Below are 6438 nucleotides of genomic sequence, written 5' to 3' on the forward strand. Positions count from 1 at the left end.
CATTTTTACCACTGTGTTACATGGCCTTTCCTTTTAACAACACTCAGTAAACGTTTGGGAACTGAGGAGACACATTTTTGAAGCTTTTCATGTGGAATTATTTCCCATTCTTGCTTGATGTACAGGCAGGCCAGTCTAGTACCCGCACTCTTTTACTACGAAGCCACGCTGTTGTAACACGTGGCTTGGCATTGTCTTGCTGAAATAAGCAGGGGCGTCCATAATAACCTTGCTTGGATGGCAACCTATGTTGCTCCAAAACTTGTATTTATCTTCCAGCATTAATGGTGCCTTCACAGATGTGTAAGTTACCCATGCCCTGGGCACTAATACACCCCCATACCATCACAGATGCTGGCTTTTCAACTTTGCGCCTATAACAATCCGAATGGTTCTTTTCCTAGTAGTTCTAGAGGACACGACGTCCACAGTTTCCAAAAACAATTTGAAATGTGGACTCGTCAGACCACAGAACACTTTTCCACTTTGCATGAGTCCATCTTAGATGAGCTCGGGCCCAGCAAAGCCGGCGGCGTTTCTGGGTGTTGTTGATAAATGGCTTTGGCTTTGCATAGTAGTTTTAACTCACTCTTACAAATGTAGCGACCAACTGTAGTTACTGACAGTAGTTTTCTGAAGTGTTCCCGAGCCCATGTGGTGATATCCTTTACACACTGATGTCGGTTTTTGGATGCAGTGAGGGGATCGAATGTCACGGGCATTCAATGTTGGTTTTCTCCAGATTCTCTGAACCTTTTGATGATATTACGGACCATAGATGGTGAAACCCCTAAATTCCTTGCAATAGCCGGTTGAGAAATGTTGTTCTTAAACAATTTGCTCACGCATTTGTTCACAAAGCGGTGACCCTCGCCCCGTCCTTGTTTGTGAATGACTGAGCATTTCATGCGAGCTGCTTTTTATACCCAATCATGGCACCCACCTGTTCCCAATTAGCCAAATAAGGGTTTGATGAGCATTCCTCAACTTTCTCAGTCTTTTTTGCCACTTGTGCCAGCTTTTTTGAAACATGTTGCGGGCATCCAATTCCAAAAGAGCTAATATTTGCAAAAAATAACAACGTTTCTAAGTTTGAACATTAAATATCTTGTCTTTGCAGTCTATTCAATTGAATATAGGTTGAAAAGGATTTGCAAATCATTGTATTCTGTTTTTATTTACCATTTACACAACGTGCCAACTTCACTGGTTTTCGGTTTTGCATTTTACCCATCACATTTGTGAAGAAAGTGGCTTAAGGAAAAGGCACAGTAATAACAAAAGCACAATTATGAATAAAAGTGAAAGGAAATGAGAGTGCTGTGGAGTGTACTAAAGTAACCATTTTTCATGAGAATTATGATGCATCAAAAAGGCATGGCGGCGTGCACACGGCGGTCTCTTGGCGGCGCGTCTATTTTTATTGTCTGTATTTAATCAAGACAAGTAAACAAGGAGTTTAAACAAGTCATTCATAATTTACATTTGCATACATGTTTAATCTGGCTATTAATATGCAGTCACCACGTTTGTATAAATATGCAGCGTTATGCAAATCTCTGTTTGTATTTCATTTAGCTGGCACAGATGTAGTCCAGCGTGAAGCCGGAGACGTTTCTCAATCAGGAAGTGGGAGATAATCTTGCGTTAAAAAATGTATGAATATATATAGCAAAGTTGTTTTTGGGGGGAGAAGAACATGACAACTTCCAAGCGAGGGCTCCTTCTCCTCCTCCACATCAAACCACCTCTTTTTTTCAGACGCTGACAAAATGTGTGAGACGTAGGCGACATGATGCATGCTGGGTATGCCACGCCCGCTCATGTTTGGCACGCGGCCGCCTGCGTGGCGTCGTCCTGCCCGCCGCTTGCTAATCACGACTTGTAGCAAAGTGACACATGTGCCAAAGTTCTCTTTTTATTTTTTTTACAAGAAAGGTTATTCTCTCTTAAAATATGCCAAGTAATACTTTTTCATCCTCTCTTAAAATGTAAATATATATATACAAAACCCAAAACCAGTGAAGTAAACACATTATGTAAATAGTAAATAAAAACAGAATACAATGATTTGCAAATCCTTTTCAACTTATATTCAATTGAATAGACTGCAAAGACAAGATATTTAACGTTCGAACTGCTAAACTTTGTTATTTTTTGCAAATATTAGCTCGTTTGGAAATGGATGCCTGCAACATGTTTCAAAAACGCTGGCACAAGTGGCAAAAAAGACTGAGAAAGTTGAGGAATGCTCACCAAACACTTTATTTGGAGCATCCCACAGGTGAACAGGCTAATTGGGAACAGGTGGGTGCCATGAAATGCTCAGTCATTCACAAACAAGGACGGGGCGAGGGTCACCACTTTGTGAACAAATGCCTGAGGAAATTGTCCAACAGTTTAAGAACAACATTTCTCAACCAGCTATTGCAAGGAATTTAGGGATTTCACCATCTATGGTCCGTAATATCATCAAAAGAATCTGGAGAAATCACTGCACGTAAGCAGCAAGGCCAAAAACAAACATTGAATGCCCGTGACGTTCGATCCCTCAGGCGGTACTGCGTCAAAAACCGACATCGGTGTGTAAAGGATATCACCACATGGGCTGGGGAACACTTCAGAAAACCACTGTCAGTAACTACAGTTGGTCGCTACATCTGTAAGTGCAAGTTAAAACTCTACTATGCAAAGCCAAAGCCATTTATCAACAACACCCAGAAACGCCGCCGGCTTCGCTGGGCCCGAGCTCATCTAAGATGGACTCATGCAAAGTGGAAAAGTGTTCTGTGGTCTGACGAGTCCACATTTCAAATAGTTTTTGGAAACTGTGGACGTGGTGTCCTCTGGAACAAAGAGGAAAAAGAACCATCCGGATTGTTCTCGGCGCAAAGTTGAAAAGCCAGCATCTGTGATGGTATGGGGGTGTATTAGTGCCCAAGACATGGGTAACTTACACATCTGTGAAGGCACCATTAATGCTGAAAGGTACATACAGGTTTTGGAGCAACATATGTTGCCATCCAAGCAACGTTATCATGGACGCCCCTGCTTATTTCAGCAAGACACGTGTTACAACAGCGTGGCTTCATAGTAAAAGAGTGCGGGTACTAGACTGGCCTTAATGTAGATTATATCTGTCTATCTGTGTTGGCCCTGTGATGAGGTGGCGACTTATCCAGGGTGTACCCCGCCTTCCGTCCAAATGCAGCTTAGATAGGCTACAGCACCCCCCGTGACCCCGAAAGGGACAAGCGGTAGAAAATGAATGGATGGATGTGTTTATCAGTAGTGATAGTAATATTGATCAAATTGATGAATAATAATGACAATATTAATGGATAATGTTAAGATTTGTGGGGTTGATGAATAATGTTGATGTACATAATGTTTTTAATGATAGTGGTGATGATCAATAATGTTAAGATATTGATAATATTAATAAATAATAATAATATTGACACATAATGTTAATGATATAAAAGATAACATTAATAATAATAGTGGTGATGATAAATAATGGTGATGATATTGACAATGTTAATAGTAAAAGTGGTGATGGTGAATAATGTTGATAATATTGATTGATATCATTAATGATATGCATAAATGTTAGTAATATTGATAAATAATGTTGATGATATGGATATATGTTAGTAATACTAGTGGTGATAATATATAATGATTAAAATATTGATGAGACTGATAAAGCATGTTAATAATAATAGTCCATTCATCCATTTTCTACCGTTTGTCCCTCTCAGAGTCAAGAGAGACAAACCGGGTGAGGCCGGGGATTGAACCCAGGACCTTCGTATTGACAAATAATATGAACAATTAATGTTGATGATATTGATTGGATTTAAAAATCATGTCAATAATAATTATAGTGGTGATGATAAATAATGTTAATAATATGGCTAAATAATGTTATTAATATTAGTGGTGATGCTAAATGTTGATAATATTTATGATATTGATAAATAATGTTGGTAATAACTGTTAGTGACAAATAATGTTAATAATATTGATGAGATTCATAAATCATGTTAATAATAGTGGTGATGATAAATAATGTTGAATATGGCTAAATAATATTAGTAATATTAGTGGTAATGATATTGTTGAGATTGATAAATCATGTTAGTAAAACTAGTATTGAGGACGAATAGTGTTGATGATATTGATGGGATTCATAAATCATGTCAAAAATAATAATTATAGTGGTGATGACAAATAATGTTAATATTGATGTAATTGGTAAATCATGTTAATAATAATAATAATAGTGGTGATGATGATAAATAATGTTAATATTGATGAGATTGGTAAATCATGTTAGTAATAATAATAATAATAATAGTGGTGATGATAAATCATGTTAATATTGATGAGATTGGTAAATCACATTAGTAATAATAGCGTTGAGAACAAATAATGTTGATGATATTGATAGGATTCATAAATCATGTTAATAATAATAATAATAATAATAATAGTGGTCATGATAAATAATGTTAATATTGATGAGATTGGTAAATCATGTTAGTAACAATATTAATAGTGGTGATGATAAATAATGTTAATATTAATTAATATTATTATTATTAACATGATTTATCATCACCACTATGGTGATGATAAATCATGTTAATAATAATAATAATAATAGTAGTGGTGATAAATAATGTTAATATTGTCGAGATTGGTAAATCATGTTAATAATAATAATAATAGCGGTAATAATAATAGCAGTGATGATAAACAATGTTAATATTGATGAGATTAATAAATCATGTTAGTAAAAATAATATTGAGGACAAATAGTGTTGATGATATTGATGGGATTTATGAATCATGTTAATAATAATAATAATAATATAATAATAATAACAGTGGTGATGATAAATAATGTTAATATTGACAAGATTGGTATATTATGTTAATAATAATAGTGGTGATGATAAATAATGTTAATATTGACGAGATTGGTAAATCATGTTAGTAATGATAATAATAATAGTGGTGATGATAAATAATGTTAATATTGATGAGATTGGTAAATCATGTTAGTAATAATAATAATAGTCTATCCATCCATTCATTTTCTCAGCTGCATTCGGGTGATGATAATTAATGTTCATATTGATGAGATTGGTAAATCATGTTTGTAATGACAATAATAATAGTAGTGATGATAAATAATTTTAATATTGATGAGATTGGTAAATCATGTTCATAATAATAGTGTTGAGAACAAATAATGTTGATAATATTGATGGGATTCATAAATCATGTTAATAATAATAATAATAGTGGTGATGATAAATAATGTTAATATTGACGAGATTGATAAATCATGTTAGTAATAATATTAATAGTGGTGATGATAAATAATGTTAATATTGATGAGATTGATAAATCATGTTAGTAAAAATAGTATTGAGGACAAATATTGTTGATGATATTGATGGGATTTATGAATCATGTTAATAATAATAATAGTGGTGATGATAAAATTGTTAATATTGATTAGATTGGTAAATCATATTAGTAATGATAGTGTTGAGAACAAATAATGTTGATGATATTGGTGGAATTCATAAATCATGTTAATAATAATAATAATAATAGTGGTGATGATAAAATTGTTAATATTGATTAGATTGGTAAATCATATTAGTAACAATAGTGTTGAGAACAAATAATGTTGATGATATTGGTGCGATTCATAAATCATGTTAATGATAACAATAGTGGTGATAATAAATAATGTTGATGATATTGGTGGGATTAATAAATCATGTAAATATTAATAATAATAGTGGTGATTATGATAAATAATGTTAATATTGACAAGATTGGTAAATCATGTTAGTAATAATAGTGTTGAGAACAAATAGTGTTGATGATATTGGTGGGATTAATAAATCATGTTAATATTAATAATAATAGTGGTGATGATAAAAATGTTAATATTGACTAGATTGGTAAATCATGTTAGTACGGCGTGGCGAAGTTGGTAGAGTGGCTGTGCCAGCAATCGGAGGGTTGCTGGTTACTGGGGTTCAATCCCCTCCTTCTACCATCCTAGTCACGTCCGTTGTGTCCTTGGGCAAGACACTTCACCCTTGCTCCTGATGGCTGCTGGTTAGCGCCTTGCATGGCAGCTCCCGCCATCAGTGTGTGAATGTGTGTGTGAATGGGTGAATGTGGAAATACTGTCAAAGCGCTTTGAGTACCTTGAAGGTAGAAAAGCGCTATACAAGTATAACCCATTTATTATTTATTATTTAATAATAATAATAGTAGTGATGATAAATAATGTTAATATTGACAAGAATGGTAAATCATGTTAGTAATAATAATAATAGTGGTGATGATAAATAATGTTTATATTGATGAGATTGATAAATCATGTTAGTAATAATAATAATA

The sequence above is a fragment of the Entelurus aequoreus genome, linkage group LG14, assembly GCF_033978785.1.
Source record: "Entelurus aequoreus isolate RoL-2023_Sb linkage group LG14, RoL_Eaeq_v1.1, whole genome shotgun sequence".
NCBI classification, from domain to species: domain Eukaryota; kingdom Metazoa; phylum Chordata; class Actinopteri; order Syngnathiformes; family Syngnathidae; genus Entelurus; species Entelurus aequoreus.